Source organism: Talpa occidentalis, unplaced genomic scaffold (assembly GCF_014898055.3).
Source record: "Talpa occidentalis isolate TD23 unplaced genomic scaffold, MPIMG_talOcc4v2.1 talOcc4.2, whole genome shotgun sequence".
NCBI classification, from domain to species: Eukaryota; Metazoa; Chordata; class Mammalia; order Eulipotyphla; family Talpidae; genus Talpa; species Talpa occidentalis.
The window spans coordinates 106,041,063-106,060,186 of NW_023602073.1; the positions used below are offsets into that span (position 1 = coordinate 106,041,063).

Consider the following 19,124-nt stretch of genomic DNA (forward strand, 5'->3'; position numbering starts at 1 on the left):
ATGAATAAGTTAAATTTTATAATAAGCTTGAGAATGAGACTAGGAAGAGATTATAGAGACAGTTACTTAGCTACAGTATCTAATGCTTAACAGTGTTGCTAAGCGTTAACCTCCAACAACTATTTGTAATGGGTGTTAAGAGCATGCTAATTCTTTCTTACTAGCTTAAAAACCTACACAGAAAGGAAAAAGAGTATTTTAATAATATAATATGTTCATGAACCTAGAAATTCAAGCAGAACAATCTACCTAGCCCATCAGAAACTTTCTTAATTGCTGTACACCAGATCTTTTGCTCAGTACATAGCTGATATTTTCTCCCATGAGACTTGGTCAGTAAACATAGCATGGTATGTATCAAGAAGAAAAGAGCCACATGTATAACCTGAAGGGACTCTGCAACTAGGGGAGAACACGTAGTGTCCTTCTCAGAGCCCTGCCTTGCAAAACAGGTTGACTCTCCTTAGCAGCTACTGTTCAAGTTCTCTCCTATACCATGAGATCATTATTATGCATGACCACATTTGAGCCTGATGTGTTTGATTAAAAAGAAAAATTAAAAGGGGAAAAAGTAGCTCATCATTTATAGCTATTCTATTAGTTCTTTTACTAGTGCAAAATGTTTAAGTAAATATAAATAGATGATTGATAGACAGGTAGGTGAAAGATTGATATATTTGGATACACCATTAAATCTACTTAAATGCCCTTTCATTTCACTATCCCTTGATTTTACTAATTATGCAGAGGGGTTTCTTTCATTTTTGTCCCCCTGCCATCCCCTAAAGGGAGGTAAAAGACCTGGTAAAAACCATGGAAAGTAATATTTTGATTCATGTCGGTGACTTAAATATCTAGAAAGTAATGTTTATGCCTTATGGCTTCAAAATTCCTGGTTAAGTGAGTTTTGTTTTTTTTTTTTTTTAATTTCATAGTTCACACCAGAATTTCTTCAGGAGCCAGTTTGGAGAAGGGCATCAAGTTCTGGTCCTAGGCTGTCCCTGAGGACCTCAAAGTCAGTTTTATTACTTCATTGATGCCAGAGTAGAGGGAGTCTGCAGTATATAATGCTTTGCCTCCAAATCTTTAGCAAAAAGGCTAGCACTTTTACTAAGTTTAAAGGGAAAAAACCACAAGCCACTCTGGAAAAATTGTTTTGTTATTAATATTTATTTACACTACACCTAATCTTCAACAAAATGGCACATATTCTCAGAATGCATGCATATATTAATGCAGATATTTAATTGTGTATATTAAGTTTGACTTTCAACTAATTGGTAGATTAAAAATTATACATCATTCAATTCTTTGAAAGATTTATTTATTTATTCATACAAGAACTGGGGCACAGGCCAGATGCGCGGGGTCGGGGGAAGGAGTGAGAGGATTCACCAGAGACAGAGCAGGAACCGAACAGGCAGACTGACTGAAATACACTGCTGAGGGGAGCAGCGGGAGAGACAGGAGAGGCCTGCCTCACCATGTGGGACCCTCGCAGGCTGGCAAGGCAAAGCGTGGCGCTCAACCGCCTGCACCATCAGGGGAGGCCCTCATTCTTTTTTTAAGTTTTGAAGTGCTACAAGTTGCATTTAATTTGTATGCAGTCATATAGTCTGAAACAGATATTTACCACTGTTCTATATTCTAGTCATTTTTTTTTTTAAGCAACAGAGATAATTGCAAGGAAGCCCAGCAAACCCACAACTTTGTTGGAAGAATTTGAGCACAAAATATTGTTTTAATAAAGCAAACACAAATTAATTAGAACTTAGTTTTCAATACTTTGTAATTATTAGATTTTATGCTCTATGTAAATGTTTATAAATATTAACTAATTTATAATTCCAAACAACCCATTGAGGGGGTATTATAATAGATTTGAAAAAATGGACATACAGAGAGGTTAGCTATATTATACAGTCATAAAATAGTAAGTGACAGATCTTGTATTCAAAATGTTATAGGAGTAGAATGAGCAGGGTACTATGCAAGAGAAGGAGGATAAGGGATATCTGGCTCAACAAGGTTATGAAAGGCTTCAATACAGAAATATCTTTGTTCATTGGAAAATATTTGGGATATACTACTGCATATTTTACAGATCTGAATTTCTCAAACCCTGGCTAGGTCACTTACATATTTGTGTAGCCCTTGACAATTTAGTTTAGACTCTAAGCTTTTCATTCCTATCAGACTAGAATAAGAACATTAACTGATTTAAAGATTTTTGTGAGGATCAAACAAAGCAATACTTACAAAAATATTAGCACATTTTAAAGCCTAATCAATTAAAAAATTATATACGTGATGAGAAAATGATAGGTAAGTGCAAGGTGGAAAAAGTTTCAGGAAGATTGGGGCCTCCCCGGTGGCACAGCGGTTGAGTGCTAGGTTGCAAAGCTTCCCGCAGCCTCTACAGCACCAGTTTGATCCCCGGCCGCTGGGCGAGGGTCCCACATGGTACACAGACCTCTCCTGCCACCCACTGCTCCCCTCAGCAGTGTACTTCATCTGTCTGCCTGTTCTGCTCCCTGCTCTGGCTCTGGTGAATTCTCTCACCCTCCCACGCTTCTGACTGTACCCAGTGCTTGTATACACAAATAAATAAATCTTTAAAAAAAAAAAAAGTTTCTGGAAGATATTGATTACCTGTTAAGGTGGGTTGAATAAGAATTGGATGAGGAGGGAGTTACATTCCATTAAACACATACTTTGTGAGCTCTTTCAACACATAATAAAAATCAACCACAATGGGGATATGAAACCAAAATACAGTAACACAGTAAAAATTTAATTAACCTAGTTGTAATACAAGTCAATAACATAACCAAATGGAAGGGTTTGGGCAATACAACATTATAACCTAGATTACTTTTAAAGGTAAAGACTAAAATAAGTCTGTATATAACTAATATATACATATATAACTATTAGAATCGTTGCCAATGGAATGAATAAGAATTTTGGAAACTGTATAAACAAGCATTAAACAAATATATAGATATATATATCTAGATAATGATGATAAGGACTGATCAAAAGTCTGAGTAAGAAATTTTAAATCAGGAAATGAGGAAGCTCATATTGACTAAGAAGTGCTAGTATAAAAGGATAAACTCATGATAACAGACAGATAAGGACAGATGACAGATATATTATTGAATGTTAGATTAAATATAGATACAAATATAAATATAGATACGTACGTACGTACGCATGGAGTAGTATACACAACATATATTTTCTAGCTCTCACCACTGAGAACTGGTATTAGCAATGACTACCATTAGTGATTAAATCTTTTTTTCTAAAAACCATTGTCCAGTTAAAAAACACTAGGATCCAATGTTTAAATAAGTGGTTGAGACTAAGGCTTAGTCAAGAGAATTACAAGAGGGACCTTAAACATGTTCGGGTGCTAGAAAATAAGAAATTTCTCATAAAAGGATCAAAGCATGACAAAGGATTCGGTGTCTACCCAATGTAGAAACTAATGGCTAAATAACTTGAACAATAAAATAATGCTTGTGTTGGATTATAATCCATACCCTTGAGTCTACACTGACACAAATGAGTATTTAATATGCCAATGGTGGGGAAGGGAAAATTCCTCACAGAAGTCCAAGTTAAACTTCAGAGGAAAATAGCTTTAGGTAAAACCCAAACTGGTAATTGTTGCAGATAAGATCCACCAAAGGTTGTTAAAAAGTTAGTGAGTGAAAGTAGCTACCCAAGGTAGCTACCCAAGATATATATTACTTATGAAGGGGAAAATAGAAACTTTAAAATGAATAAAACTGGCAACTTGAGCAATGATAAAGGGTAACATAAACAGTCTTAAAATATTTTGATTTCTTGAAGCTTCTGAGTTGATATAATAAAAATATCATAAGATCATTCTGTAGCTTTCTTTCCAAAAATGTAAATTTTATATTAATTAAGATAAAATATCAGTCATATCCAAAGTAGGAAAAAAACTGACCAATACTTTTCAAAATTATCAAGGTCAAGGTCATGAAAGAAAAATAAACACCTGTCAATTGTTTAAAAAAATGAAAGCATTAAACTAAGGAAAAATAATAGCAAATGCAACGTGGTATCCTGTAAGAGAAAACAAAAAGGACATTAGAGGAAAACCTGGTAAAATCTGGATAAAGTCATAGCTTAGTTAATACCACAGTATTGTGCCACTGTTAATCCCCTACAGTGTTAATCACTGTACTATGGTCAAGTAAGATGTTTACATTAGAGAAGTTTGATGAAGGAAATATAATCTTTATGTCCTTTGAAACTTTTCTAAAAACATATAAAACTTAAACTAAAACCCACCCAGGAGATTTTATAATGAGTGGGATTTAGGTTACTTTGCTCTATTTGTCTGAATGTAATTGTATAAAATTGAAGGCAAGAACCTAATCATGAGAACTCCTATAAGCTATGCCAAGCCATATAAAACATATTTCAAGAGTTAAAATGTCAGCATCATTTTTACATTTTAGAAGGAGTGTCCACACAAAATGCAAAAGAGGAGACTGGCTGATTCCAGTAGTTAAGGAGATGTAGCTGAAAAGTTCCAGGAATCTTAAGCAGTAAGAATTCACAGTGCAAAATACTGCAAAGGAGAAAGTTGCATAGAGAGAAGGCTAGAGGGCAACAGGAAGTCTCCTCAAGTAGTCAGCTGAATACTGGTGTTTACATTTGAGAAAATTAGCTGAAACTGGGAAAAGCACTATTCAAAAGGATAAAAAGATAATGCATGGTGCTCACATACGGTATGGAATATGGACCTTTCCACAACTTAGTAAATCTGTAATTCATGAAGCAATAGGTTAAAAACTCAGAAGGCCATACACCCTTCACTAATGAGAATGAATTATCTGCCTGAGCACTGCTCTGACACTACCTAATCAATAAAATCAAGATCTGGAAGGAACAAAATGTGTTTAAGTTACTTAACTCAATCTCAGAACAAAGATCTAGAACATTTCTAGGAATACAAAATATCCAAAAAACAGTGATGCAAAATTAACATTATTCTGCCATAAAATCAGAGATTACAGGGATGTACGCAAAGAAACAGGGACACGTGCTTTATAATAAGGAAATAATCAGTGAAAGTACTCCAGAAGTGATAATTAGGGGAAAAGTATTTTAAAACAGTTATCATAATTTTACTTGATATGTTTTAAAAGTAGAAATATTGAAAATATAACCCCCATTAAACTTCAATAATGAGTTTAAAAATATCAAAAAAATACAAATAAATAGATATATTCTGCAAACATGTAGGAATATTCAGTATATTTAATATGTCAATTCTCTGCACACGATGTGTAGATGTAATACAATCACACATAATTGAACTATTATACACATGTGGTATGAGATAGTAGACTACTGCATACCATATTTTCATAATCTATCATCAAAGTTAAAATCTTAATTTAATTTCCTCAAATTTGCCCCTAATTCTAATAACAAGGGTAAGGTCAAAATAAGAATTTCTATGTTTTTTTGTTTTTATGGTAAGCACACATAAACTTAGAGATAATTTAAACCATTTTACAAGTTTTTGACAAAAGAGAACTTGAACAGAGAAGTTCATGTTGGTGAACCTTGCTTTAAATATCTATTTAGAGATAATATTTGGATTGCCATGCAAACTAAGTTGAGAGCTATATCAGCAGTATCTTGCAGCCAGAGATGACTAAATTTAGTCATGCCAGGGGCTGCCTTAGCACAAACTTAACCAACTTCTGTCATGTCAGTGTCAGTATGCTGAAATCCACATGTGTATATATTCTGATTTTAGGCAGAAGTGAATATTACATTCAGAGAGAAGACCTTTTTACTGCTTTATTACTGCATAATGTCCTGGATATATTTGATAGCGGTTACAGCTCCAATATACCTGCCACTACACCTCACTGCTAATTCAATGACAGCTGAGTAGTCACACGTTACCAGCTGATATAATTCAATGCTGTCTTTTTCCAGTCATTCTTACTTAAAGTCAGTATTAAGAGTCATCCTCAAAGTTATTCTGGATTAGTTGCCTGCGGAGATGCACATCACTAAAAAGTTTGATTTTAAAAAGTTGTAATGAGTGTTGTGCTGAAGTGCATCTGTATTTGGTATTTTCATGATGTGAGATTATAATCTGGTCTGTGGGACTTAATATTCTCCATTCCCCAAACAGAAGAGATTAAAACTTGTAAAATGGTTTCGGTTGATAATGTCCAGATTCCTCATGTTTACGTTAGTTATAGAGGTTATTAACTTAATTATTAATCATTGGAACAGGAAAACACTTTCCAAGGAAAAAAAGAACATAGGAAAAATAAACAGGGTAGACATTTTGGTTATATGCTTTTACAATTCAATTAAGAAGATTTAATTTTAATTTACACTTGAAAAAAATGGCTTTTTTAGTGGCAAAGCTAGGATTACCATTCAGGCTTTCAGATTTCTAGGTTTTATATATTTTATATGAACATAATCATGCACTTAAAACCTCCTATTAAATATGAAAAAAACAGGGCAGAGAAACTATGGAGCTTTATAAAGTTTACATGGAGAACTAATAACAAAACAAAGACATATATTGCATTCCAGTTAAATGTGTTCTGAAATCAAGTAATATCCTGATTCATGTATTCTTTTCTAGTAATTTCTCAACCAAGTCAATATTTTAATTATATATATATATTTTTTTTATTGAGGCAATGTTAGTTTACTCTGGATATATGTCACCACACCACACCACCCATCACTTAACATTAATTGAACCTCTCCTACTTTTGAGGCTCTTATTTTTTATTGAAATACATTTAGTAATAACCATTGTGCAAATTTAAGATGTATGACATGTTAATTTTATAATTTATTACTATGTGATTGCCATTATAGCAATAACTAACACTTGTATCGCATATTTATCACTTTTTTAGAAGTTTAAATAATTAAGTTCTAGTCTCTTAGCAAGTTTAATGATTATAACACTGTTGTCCACATTCACTGTACTGTGCACGTTAGGCTTAAATTTAGAAAACAGTTGATTTTGTCCATGAGTCATTGATCATCTGCTACCACACATAACAGCATTAGAAATTGCTATTAACTAAATTATAAACTTATAGTTAAATGTAATTTTAGTATGGATTTATGAAATCAAATCATTATTGTGCAAATAATATAATATCACAACACATGATATGTACCAGGAAAAAAATGACATGATGTATTATAAGTAGAAGATGTTTTAAGACCTCTTCTTCTAGATCTCAACTTTTCAACATGATTTAAGTGGTAATAACCACATATTATCCAAATTCATTTTTAAAAATTTCAGCAGAATACTATGTATTACATGTAAAAATTGTATTATAAACTAGCTTTACATTTTTGTCCAAATATAAAATTTTTATTTGGAAATTTTAATTCTCAGTAATGATGAAATTTTTGGCAGTTCTAATCTAAAAAGATAAAACTAACACATTTTAGGTTTATATATTAGCTTCTGCAAATGTAAGAGAATCTCACCTAATTTTCCTAACAAATAATTTGTAAAATATATAATTTTTATCTTTAATTTATCACCAATGTGCTATTTTTCTATTTCTCTTACTTAATAATGGAATATTGTAATAATCATGAAGATGTCTATTCTCTAGGTTATCATAAAGAACTGAAAATATATCTAATAAATAGAAGATCTATATCATTTTTGAAAATCATCTATGGTAACAGCCCTTAATTAGGATTATTACTATTATTTTTGAGAATTTATAATTTGCTAAGTATTTTTCAAAGAACATTTATAAATGTATTTGCTTTTCAGAACAACATTATGAAATTAGTATACTTAAAAGAAACTTAGTAGAGAATTAAGACACTTGACTAGTCCTGCAGATATGTATATAATTATTACAAAATAAGGAATTGGAAATAAATTTGATCTCTTCATCTAGACAGAAGAAAAATCAAACATATACTTCTGAAATTTAAAAAATAAATGAATTGGGCCTCCCTGGTGGCACAAGGGGTTAAGATGCGGATAGTGAATCTATCCGCAGTCACTGCAGCACAGTTCAATCCCCGGCCAGTGAGCTACCCACATGGCGCAGCAGATCTCTCCTGACTCACCCTCTGTTCCTTTCAGCAATATATTTCAGTCAGTCTGCCTGTTCTGTTCCCCACTCTGTCTCTGGTGAATCCTCTCACCCTCCACACCTCTGGCCTGTACCCCAGTTCATGTATGCATAAATGAATACATCTTTAAAAAATAAAAATAAATAAATGATAGGTCAAACAAAAAGTGTTCAGCAGTTGATACTTATTCCCCAGCAGGAAGCCCATAATAAGTCAAAATTAATAGTGTTTTCTTTATATATGTGTGTGTATATATATATTATGTGTTCTTGTGTGTATGTGTATTATGTGTGTGATACATAATACAAAGAGACAAGTTTTGTTGTTTGTTTTGTTGGAAATCTTTATAGTTGCATCATCAAATAATATGGAAATGACTCATTCTGGGAAGTATGAAAAAGAAAACAATATGAAAAGCTCAAGAAATAATGCTTCTTTTTTATTTGTTAAGACATGTTTATTTTTTAATTCAAATAAGGATGCAAACACTTGCCTCGAGTAGAAAAGAAATTCACCTGACCCAATAGAGAGTTTCGCTAGTATATGTGGATCTAGCCCTATTTAGAACTTGTGTCTAAATTTAGAGATTTATACTTACGATTATATTAAAACAAAGTGGAACTCAGAATACGAAAAGAATCTTTAAATATAGAGCCAGTTTCTTCTTCCTTAAGCAGTGAGGAATAAAATAATAATAAATATATACTCTAGGTTCTCTTTCTTAACTATTAAAATAGGTATACTGTCAACATAACATAAAATTTTCTTGGGATGCTGCTCCTGTTTTAGTAGGAAAATGAAAACCCATCTTCACAGGTTCCATATTATATGGAAGAATCAGCTGCCTTGGGCCTCCCTGGTTGCACAGGGGTTAATGTCACAACACCATCAAGCTATCACCACTGTGGCATAAGACCTCTCCTCTCATGCCCACTGTTCCCCCAGCAGTGCATTTCAGTAGATCTGCCTGTTCTGCTCCCCACTCTGTCTCTGGTGAATCCTCTCATGGCCCACCCCACCCCCGCACCCCACTGGCCTTCATCCCAGTTCTTGTTTGCATACATAAATAAAAATAAATTAAAAAAAAAAGTCAGCTGCCTGAAGATGTAAATAAGTCTTTTTAGATAAAAAGATTTAACAATGGATACCCAAGCTTTGCATCTCTGCATCTTCAGAACAGAGATTAAATCTTGCATTATCTTCTAGCATCAGCATATCTTTAGATCAGGACAATTTAGAAACAGAAGCACCTCCTTCAGGAATAATTGCATTCTTAATGTCAATGACTCACTGTTTCTAACTATATAAACAAAATCCAAACTTATGTTTGACAGAACAATATTCATACAGTAGAACTGTTGAGCTACTGCCAGGTTCAAATCCTCATTTTGATTATCTAATAAACTGTCTAAATTTTCTTTATTTTTCAGCTAATAATAAAGTGGCACAAATTGTAACCACAAGTCTTTTAAATCATAAACATTTGGTGACAAATGTTTTCATTTTCTTTCCTTTTTGTGTCTAACATAGTTTCTGCAACATAGTGGATGGTTAACTCTTAGCAGAAATGATTTCCGAGTAGACAGAAACAAATCCCAAAAATGAAAAGCAAATACTGAAACAGTGAGTTAGTAAGGTATGTTTTGGAAAAATTAATAACAGAATAGGACCTGTCCTGCATAGTTTACTCATCCATCTGCCTTTAGAAAAAAGGATTAGGACAGAAAATTTCTCAAAACCCATTTGAGTTATTTGATTCCATTTACCAAGTAGTCACATGAAATATCACCATATCCATGCATTTATGTAACACAATGCAATGGGTATAATGCACAGCACCATCTTTAAGCTTTTCCTTTAAATACCTTTCTTGCTTAAAAAAGTCTATCTTTCTGGACACTTGTACTATGTCTAAATAATAATGCTGTTTTTCTGAGTTTGCTTTATTCTTATCCTATTGCATTTACATTAGATTTCAAGGAAAGATATTTTCTAATGATACCAGGTAAAACCAAGAGGTGTCTAGACTCCAAAGTCTTAAAGGGAAAATCCATATTGCCTGTGTTAGAGGTTTGTACCCACCTATGCACAAAACAGCAAAATACTCAAACTCCAATGTGCATAAGAATTTAATCAGTGAAAGTTCAAAGTGAATAGAGAGAGAGGAAGAAAAAGAACAGAGAGAAGGATCTCAAAATGTGGATTCCCAATCAAACTCTTAAATCAACAATGTCCTTTTCATGATAAATACAGCCAAAAGGGCAGGACCCAAAGCAGAAAGGCAAAGGTCCTAGTATAGATGTTCCAGGAGAATGAATCCAAGGCACCTGCTGACAGAAAACACAAGAAAGTGATTTTACAGGGCCATGGGTGGTAGAGGAGAGAACCAAAGTTCAGAATGTACCACCCAAACTGAATCCACCACAGGTCAAGATGGCAACTGCCATTGTCTCTCAAGGAAGTGAGACTGTGCTGCCTGACAAAGAGGAAAAAGCCTGAAAAGAAAGGAAAGACCAAGAGTATCATCTACTGGTGGTGGCTTCAGTTCTTTTCCCTTTTCAACTTACACACCCAACTACTTCCTCCTTCCCAGCAGCAAATCTTTCAGAAAGTCTGGTTCCAACATGCTGGGAGTTGTAATGCAAGGCTCCTGTGATGTTGGCAGCAGAGAGGCATGAGTACAGAAGATGGCCTGAATGAGCTCAGCACTCTGTGCTGCATGACCCATTGATTCCTCCAACACTAACAGGTAGACAACTGAAATGAATGTTCTTAACCTTTGGTTTGCTCCCACTTTGCCCTATTTAAACATTTGTGCTGAATACTCAGTCATCTATATGCTAATGATTGGCATCAAATATGATTGCAATGGCTCTGCTTTTCTTCCTTCCAAAAGAACACATTATGATTTTTTTCTTTTACATAAAATAGAGAAGTTCTGAGTAATTTCAAACTCATCTCAATCTTACTCTCCACATATCTAAGTGTCTGATAAACATTGGAACCACTACTTAATTTCACTTGTGTAATATGTGTTTCAGATCTCAATGTGCTAACTTGAACATTGCTAAAGAAATTTCAGTTACTATTCAAGCCAATCCCATGCAATTACAATATGGTTTATTAAGGAAATAAAGATTGTAATAAGTCTATAATTTGATGACAGTAAATGGGAGTAAGGAGTTATGAAACACTAAAAACAAGGTTCCAGGTAGCAGAACAGTAACATTCAGGTTCTGGAATTTCCTTCACTTCTTAAGCTTGCTGAGGATAGCAACGCTGCTACTCCTGCAGCAAATAAATCCAGAGAAGGCTTCACAGGTCACCAAATGGAGGGAGTCCAAATCTCTTAAGTTGGATTATTTTAGCTCCTATAGTTATATTACTTCACAAGTGTTTTATCAGAGAGACTTATTAATTTTGGGGACTTGACCTCTGTATATAGCAAGGCTTTTATCTATTTTGCCTCCTAAATCTACTTATCATTTTAAATTATTAGCAAAAGTCACTCCAATTACACCTATTTCCTGACTAGTCAGGATCATTATAATATTAATGCATGTAGCAACTAGCCTCCACTCCCTCTTAGGAGTTTGCATGTGGTCTCTATATAAATCATCTTACATACTGATAATCATCTCCTAATTTTGCAAAAAACTTTTTGATTCTAGTGTAGTGTCATTCCTACAATTAAGATGTGTGTGTGCGTGTGTGTGTGTGTGTAATTATGAATTATGTGTATGTGTTCTCTTTCCTTAACATATTCTGGTTGTTACTCTATAACACACATTCCAAATTATATCCCAGAATCTCTCCATTGATTTTAAACATTTCCTAACACTAAATAATCTCTAACTTCTATTATCCTGTACAATTCAATGGTCATTTCATTTATTTATTCATCTAAACTTACATAAATCATAGATTAAAAGTTTTTTTGAAAGTGGTTTTAAACTTCTATACACAACACTATTATTACATAATATGATTACCATTAAATAACAAGGTTCAATGAATTTTGCAGAGAAAAACCTAATTTAGCTCTCTTTTTCAGTTTTTCCTTCAAACTGTCCTCCCTCTCAGTTTTTCCCTCCCTTTTCCTCCTCTGGCCTTCCCTCCTCACCCTTTGTTTTCATTACTTGTGCAGGTAATAAACTCTTCTTTATCTCACAAAGATTGGATTTGGGGGCCTCCCCTGGTGGCACAGTGGTTGAGCGCTGGGCTGCAAAGCTGCCTGCAGCGTCTGCAGCGCCGGTTTGATCCCCGCCACTAGGCCAAGGTCCCACATGGTGCGCAGACCTCTGCTGCCACCCGCTGCTCCCCTCAGCAGTGTACTTCATCAGTCTGCCGTTCTGCTCTCTGCTCTGACTCTGGTGAATTCTCTCACCCTCCCGTGCTTCTGACTGTACCCAGTGCTTATATAAATAAATCTTTTAAAAAAAATAAAAAACTTGGATTTGGTCTATTGGTTGACACATCCAAGTGATGTACCCTTTGAATTAATATGATCTATGGGTCATTGTAATTTTCTGATTATTTGATTTCATGAAAGATTTACTCCTGAATCTATAATTGGACTGACTTTTTGATATATCTATAAATAAGGGCAGAGAACTTGTCTGTCTTACCTACTAATTTAATTTATCTTGTAAGGTCATACCTTATTCTATTTTTTGAATGAATGAAGAAGATTAGAGCAAAAAGACCATAATATAAAAAACAAAAAATTGGGGCCTCCCTGGTGGTGCAGGTGGTTGAGCGCCATGCTGTGAAGCTGTCTGCAGCCTCTGTAGTGCCAGTTCCATCCCCGCCCGCCTCGAGCAACCCACACGGCAAGAAGACCTCTCCTGTTTCACCCTCTGCTCCCCTCAGCAATGAATTTCATCAGTCTGCCTGTTCTGTTCCTTGCTCTGTCTGTCGTGAAACCTCTCACCCTCCCGCGCATCGGGCCTGTACCCCAGTTCTTGTATAAAAAAAAAAATCTTTAAAAAAATAAAATATAAATAAAAATAAATAAAAACCCAAATAAACCTCATCCCCTTTCATACTGTCCTTTTCTCTTTGTGAAACCCTACAGAATAATTTAGTCTTTGTGTCAGTCCTTATCTAGAGAATAAGATAATACTTCTCACACAAAATTATTGTGTGAATTAAATGTTAATGAATGTAAAGCGCATGTGACAGTCAACATGTAACAATCAACATGTGCTTTCATTATTGAGTCAAGTAAATTTTTAAGCATTTGTGATGAAGTTTTATTAGCAATCATCTGCTCTTCATCATGAAATTCTAGGTAATAAATTGAAATACTCCATCTACTTGAAGTGTTCTTTAATGTGAGATGCAAAGTATTTTCAATACTTAAAATTATGTCATGGTATATGCTTACATTCAGAACTATGTGACAATATATGAGTTAAATTATCAGGACCAGACAAAGTTCCATCCATTCCAGCTCAAGCGATTGATCTTGATTGATAATATCGATGAAATCAGTCAATAAGAGCTCAGAAATTCTGTCTAAATCTGTTCGTATGCAGAGTAAAGGGCACCCTGGGAACCCCGACTTGCAGGCTGTAGGGTGCAGGCCATCCATGCACACAAAGACAAAGCACACTTAGTGGGTAAAGAGCTTTAATAGGATTAGTGTGTGTAGAGAGAGGTGACAAAGGATAATAGTTTTGCATACCAAAAAAAAAAAAAAAAGAAAAAAACTCACACCCAAAATTACCTAACACCTTGGGGTAAATGCCCACACAAACAGGGTCAGCCCCAAGCAGGGCTACTAAGTCCTGAAAGGTTGCTACAAGTCTAAGTCACCTTCTATTGGGGAACCATTAGAAGGGGTTGAAAGGAGACAGGCATGTCCAGGATGAAAGGAGCAAAATTAAAGTACAAATCAAGAAATAGCTGCCATTATCGGCCTCTCTATGTGTCTATCCTCTGTGTCTCCTCCTAGCTGAAGTCCCTGGTGCAAGTCCAAAGCTGAGAAGCCAAATTCATCCTTCCTCTCCACATGTCTTTCTCTGTGTTTTCCCTGTGTCTCTCCAGAGCTCACCTGCCTTCCGTGTTACATAGGTTCACCTGACAACTCAGTTCCACACCCTGCTTCCTAGAAGCTAGTCCAGGGTGGCCACATTTAAATGGGTGCAGGGAACATGCTACCTCCCCCTTTTATGGAGATACCTCTATTACAATTATACTGTTTTTCAAATTTTGGATAAAAGAAAATGAAATTTAAAGTAAAAAATTGGAGATTTTTCTTTTAGATAAGTAGAAAATATGGTTCTAGACCAATCAGAAAAGAGTCTAGAGTAAAAATATCTGTTCATTAATAGAAAACATGTCAAGTCTTCTGGTTTAAAATCAGTAAACACAATTTAAATAATGATTTAATATTTTCTGTATGTAATCCACTATAGCACATACTCGGAGAAAGTTAAAAAGAACCATTAGTTCACATGCCTGAATCAAATTCTCATACTACCACTCCACCCACATTATCATTTTAGTCTTTGATCCTTAATGATTATAGTTTAGTAGAATACAGAAATAGTTTGTCTTTCTTCTGAAGGACTTTGTAGCTTTTATTTTGTGGATATACTGCAGGTAGTAATTTAAAATGAGATAGGGTAATCTATTATTAAGAATCATTAAGCAAAATAATAATTGCACATAGGATGTTCCAAATTTATACTGGAATAAGAAAACATACAACTTCCTTGCATTTCAGTTATAGAACTTTTAACTAGAGAGAGATTGAATCCTTTTTTATAGTCAAACTATTTCCCAAGGATGATTACAGAGCTGAAACTGTCACTGGATTCTGCTTTCCTCAGCAATTCAAAATAAAGGTTCACAAAGCACTTGGTACTTCTCAACCTATCATTTAGTATAAGATTTAAAACTGTCACTGATGTCACATTATTAGGGTATAAGACTTGATGCCATGTTGACACTAAATTCCATTTAAAAGCTTCCAAAAATATGCAGGATGTCTTGTTCTGTCTTTTACAACCCTCGATACAATCATCTTGAGTGGTCTCTAAGAAGCAGAAACCAGTGATTGTAGTAACCTCCATAATACTAGAGAATCAAGGCAGAGACATTTGCATTTTGATGCTTTGTACTAGAAAATGCACACAGTGAAAGTAGTGAGATGAGTAGGCCAAATGGCAATGTTCAACACATCTCAAAGCAAGAAATGGTAAGCATCTAGGCTGAAGCTGAGAAAACCGCAGAGATAAGAGACATAATAGTTATAAAATGAACCCCTATTTCCTATTCCAAGGCTGCTGTGTAAATGGGGACAGGGAACATGGTAACTCCCCCTCCTGTGGCCATGCCTCTATTACATTCTATTAATTTGTTTCTCAAAATTTGTATAGCAGAAAAAAATATGTGTTCAGGAATGAGAAGGAGTATAGTGCAGCTAGAAACTGTGTGTTATTAGATGGGGTAGATGAACATGCTATTAATCTTTATAAGCTGATAGGCTAGGATTTTAAGACTTTAAGATGCTCTCTTCTCCCACATGAAAAGAAATACTGAAATTATTGCATCAATTCCAGAAGGTCTGTGACATTTGCCCCAAGCCAGTTCCACCCTAACATCATTTGCAAATAGGACTTCTCACAACATCAATTTTCTTGTACATTTTTTCTAGACCTAGGGAGTTTAATTTGATCTCTTTAATCTGAATGGTGGAATCAAAAATTTTATTTACAAATTTGGCTTGAGGCTTTTTAGTCTAGGAAATAGTTCATTGTAGTTTTGATATACAGGCCTCTATTTTACTGGGAAGCAAAAATGAGACAAAATAAAACAAACAAAAATATCCAATGTCATTGAGTTAGTGAGCCAGAGATAAACTAGAACAATTTCCAAACTATCTATGATGAAAGACCAGTTATTTATTTTTAAAAATAATTAATGTGGTGTACATTGACAATTGCAAAAATGTAGTAAGTAGTGAAATACAAAAAAAATCAAATGTAAAACCAAACATATGTAATGCAAACCATCCAATTTTATGTTCTATAAACTTAATTGATATAAAATTACACTGCCACTTGGCAATAAAAGTTTCTACTCACTTTGCTGCCATGATGAGGATGATGGTAGTGATAGTGATGACAATGATGACGATGATGATGATGACGATATGCATGTGTGACAAGGAGTTTACAGACTTCCTCTGGTTTTATATGCAGCTTGGGTAGCATTTTATTTCAGACCTGAAACCCAAAGGAAACATTTACATGAGCACTACTGAGGATAGGAAGAGAAGATTGGGAAAAGTAAATGAAATATGAAATAGCTCTAAATCACAGACGAGATTTTAAAAAGTTATAATATTATTTAAAAATATCTTTTTACTAGCATTCTCACCGCCTAGAGGGGAATAGTTGACACAGTTAATTTGAAAATTTGTCTATTTTTGATTAGGTAGAAAAAAAAGATATGCTGGACAATAGAGGTAGGAGAGGTTGAAAGACAGGCGTGGGCTTTCTGAATCTAAGATTAAATGTTTGAATTTTCTGACATGATTTTAAATCTTCATTACAGAAAATTTTTATAATGATGTGATTTGGAGTCTCCTAAAATATCAGCTTGCATTCTTACATAAATGATCACTTGCTCTTCTTTTCCAGCTCATATATTCTTCTATTGCTGCTAGAAAGTTGTCCAACAGCAAGGACCTTTCAATCTGCCACTCAAAGGGTAGACATTTTCTTAGATTAAATATTTACAAAGTAATCACACAGTGTAACAGAATATTTTTATTTCTACATGGCACTTCATGGAGCCAAGATGACCTGAAATAAGATTATTGACTGACACTCATTAATCTAGTATTTAAAATGGTTAGAGACATTTTTGACATTTCCACCCCCATTTAGAGAAAACTACCTTCAGTATTTTTTTTAAATGACAGGTAAATTTTAATATTGAACTGCATAGAATTTGAATTCTTGACAGATCTAATGATTTTGACAGCATCTAATTCAAATGGAGTTTCACAATCTCTACAGACCACAGAATAAAGAAATTTAAATTATTTCAATGACGGAAGTAGATCTGAAAATAGAATAAGAGATACTGTCTGACTTGTCAGTCTTTGAAATTACGAATGATCATTAATGGGCATCTCATAGAAGTTTCTTTTCTCAAACTGATACCACACATAGGGTCCCTCTGCAAGAAAGCATCATCTATCAAAAGTGACAGTTCATGGAGCAGTAAATATAATGATATTTTAAACTAATGATTTAAAAATTTTCTGGGAATCTCTAGAGAAACTGATAAACATAGATTTGCATTTTAAAACAGCACAAAAACCTCACTGCATACTTAATCCTTAAGTTTTGGTGTGGACTTCTTTTTACATAACCATATACATAATCATCTATACCCACAGTGAAAAGACTGTATTTATTGTGTATATATGTGTGTGTGTGTATGTGCATGTATGCCTATATGTATGTATATGCATAGGATTTTCTAGATTACATTTAATAATGAAGTGCCAGTATTGTTTTTTCCACGAAGAGGGTAATTCTTCCAAAACATAATGTAAATCAGGCCCAAAATATTAATAGCAATAATAGCTGGAGTAATTATAGTAGTAATAAATGTTCCTGGCATATTTACCAAGTGAAAGGCATTATGATAAAATTTTACACACATATCAGGTAAGTATAGTTGCTATATTTTTTCTAGTTTACATATAATTGACCTATAACACATAAGTTTAAGATGTACAGCAAATTAATATAACACATGTATGTTACAATATGATTACCACCTAGTGTTAGGTAATATCTCTATCATATCCCATCATTACTTTTTTTGTTGTTGTAAAGAAAACATTTAATATCTAGTCCAAATGCCCAAAAATAGATGACTGGATCAAGAAGATGTGGTATATATACACAATGGAATATTACTCAGCAATCAAAAAAGATAAACTCATGCTATTTGCAGCAACATGGATGGAGCTGGAAGGGATCATGCTCAGTGAAATAAGCCAGAAAGAAAAAGAAAAATATCAGATGGTCTCACTCATAGCAGGGATTTAGAAAACCTAAATAAAGGATCAGGAAAAAGACTAATTGTAATAAAGTAAAAATCAAAATCAACAGGCAACTATAAACCAGAGACACTACAGTGGGGGAAAAGAGAGTAGGAGTAAGATCATACATTGTACAAAAATGAAAAATGATGTAAAAATTAAAAAAATATAAAAAATAAAAATAAAAAATATCAGCACTTATAGGTATAATTTTAACATTATATATTAAATTCCAAGAACCTCCTTATTTTCTAATTAGTAGTCTGATTTTTTTAAAATTTTTAAATATTGTGATTTTTTTCTTACTTCATTGTGAATTTTTGAACAATTTATGATTTCTCCCCTCAGGTGTGGTCATTGTTGTTCTTGCACTACCAAAGCACCCATTACCCTATTTTTTTGTGCTCTTCCCCACTCTTTTTTTTCACACTCTCTACACCTTCTTCCTCCCCCTCCCATCCTGAATACCTCATATCTCTGGTCAGCTTTCAAGGTTTGTCTTTGTCTGACCCTTTGATTTCTGCTATAATCCACATATAAGCGAAATCATCTAATACTTACCTTTCCCCTTCTGACTTAATTCACTTATCAACACTTCCAGCTCCATCCATGTTGCCACAAAGAGTATGAGTTTCTCTTTTTTGATGGCTGGTTAGTATTCCATCGTGTATATATTCCATATCTTCTTGATCCATTTATATGTTTGGGGGCATTTAGACTGTTTCCATAGCTTTACTATTTTAAATAGTGCTGTAATAAACAGAGAGGTACAGGTTTCCTTTCAAATTAGTGTTTTTGTGTCATTTGGGTAGATTCCTAGGAGTGGAATAGTTGTATCATATTGCAGAACATTTACTTGTGTCCTGAGGAACCTCCAGTCAGATTGCCATAATGG

General features: G+C 34.1%; 1 long non-coding RNA gene across 1 annotated transcript in view; it reads right to left on the reverse strand.

The window, feature by feature from the left end:
• Positions 1 to 2,543: 2,543 nt before the first annotated feature.
• LOC129146495 (uncharacterized) overlaps positions 2,544 to 19,124 on the reverse strand; it is a 205,727-nt gene continuing 189,146 nt past the window's right edge. The window contains exons 3-4 of the long non-coding RNA XR_008553304.1: positions 16,251 to 16,391; positions 2,544 to 2,578 (exon numbers count right to left, since the gene is read on the reverse strand). This is a non-coding gene — a long non-coding RNA (uncharacterized LOC129146495). The remainder of the gene's footprint in view (positions 2,579 to 16,250; positions 16,392 to 19,124) is intronic.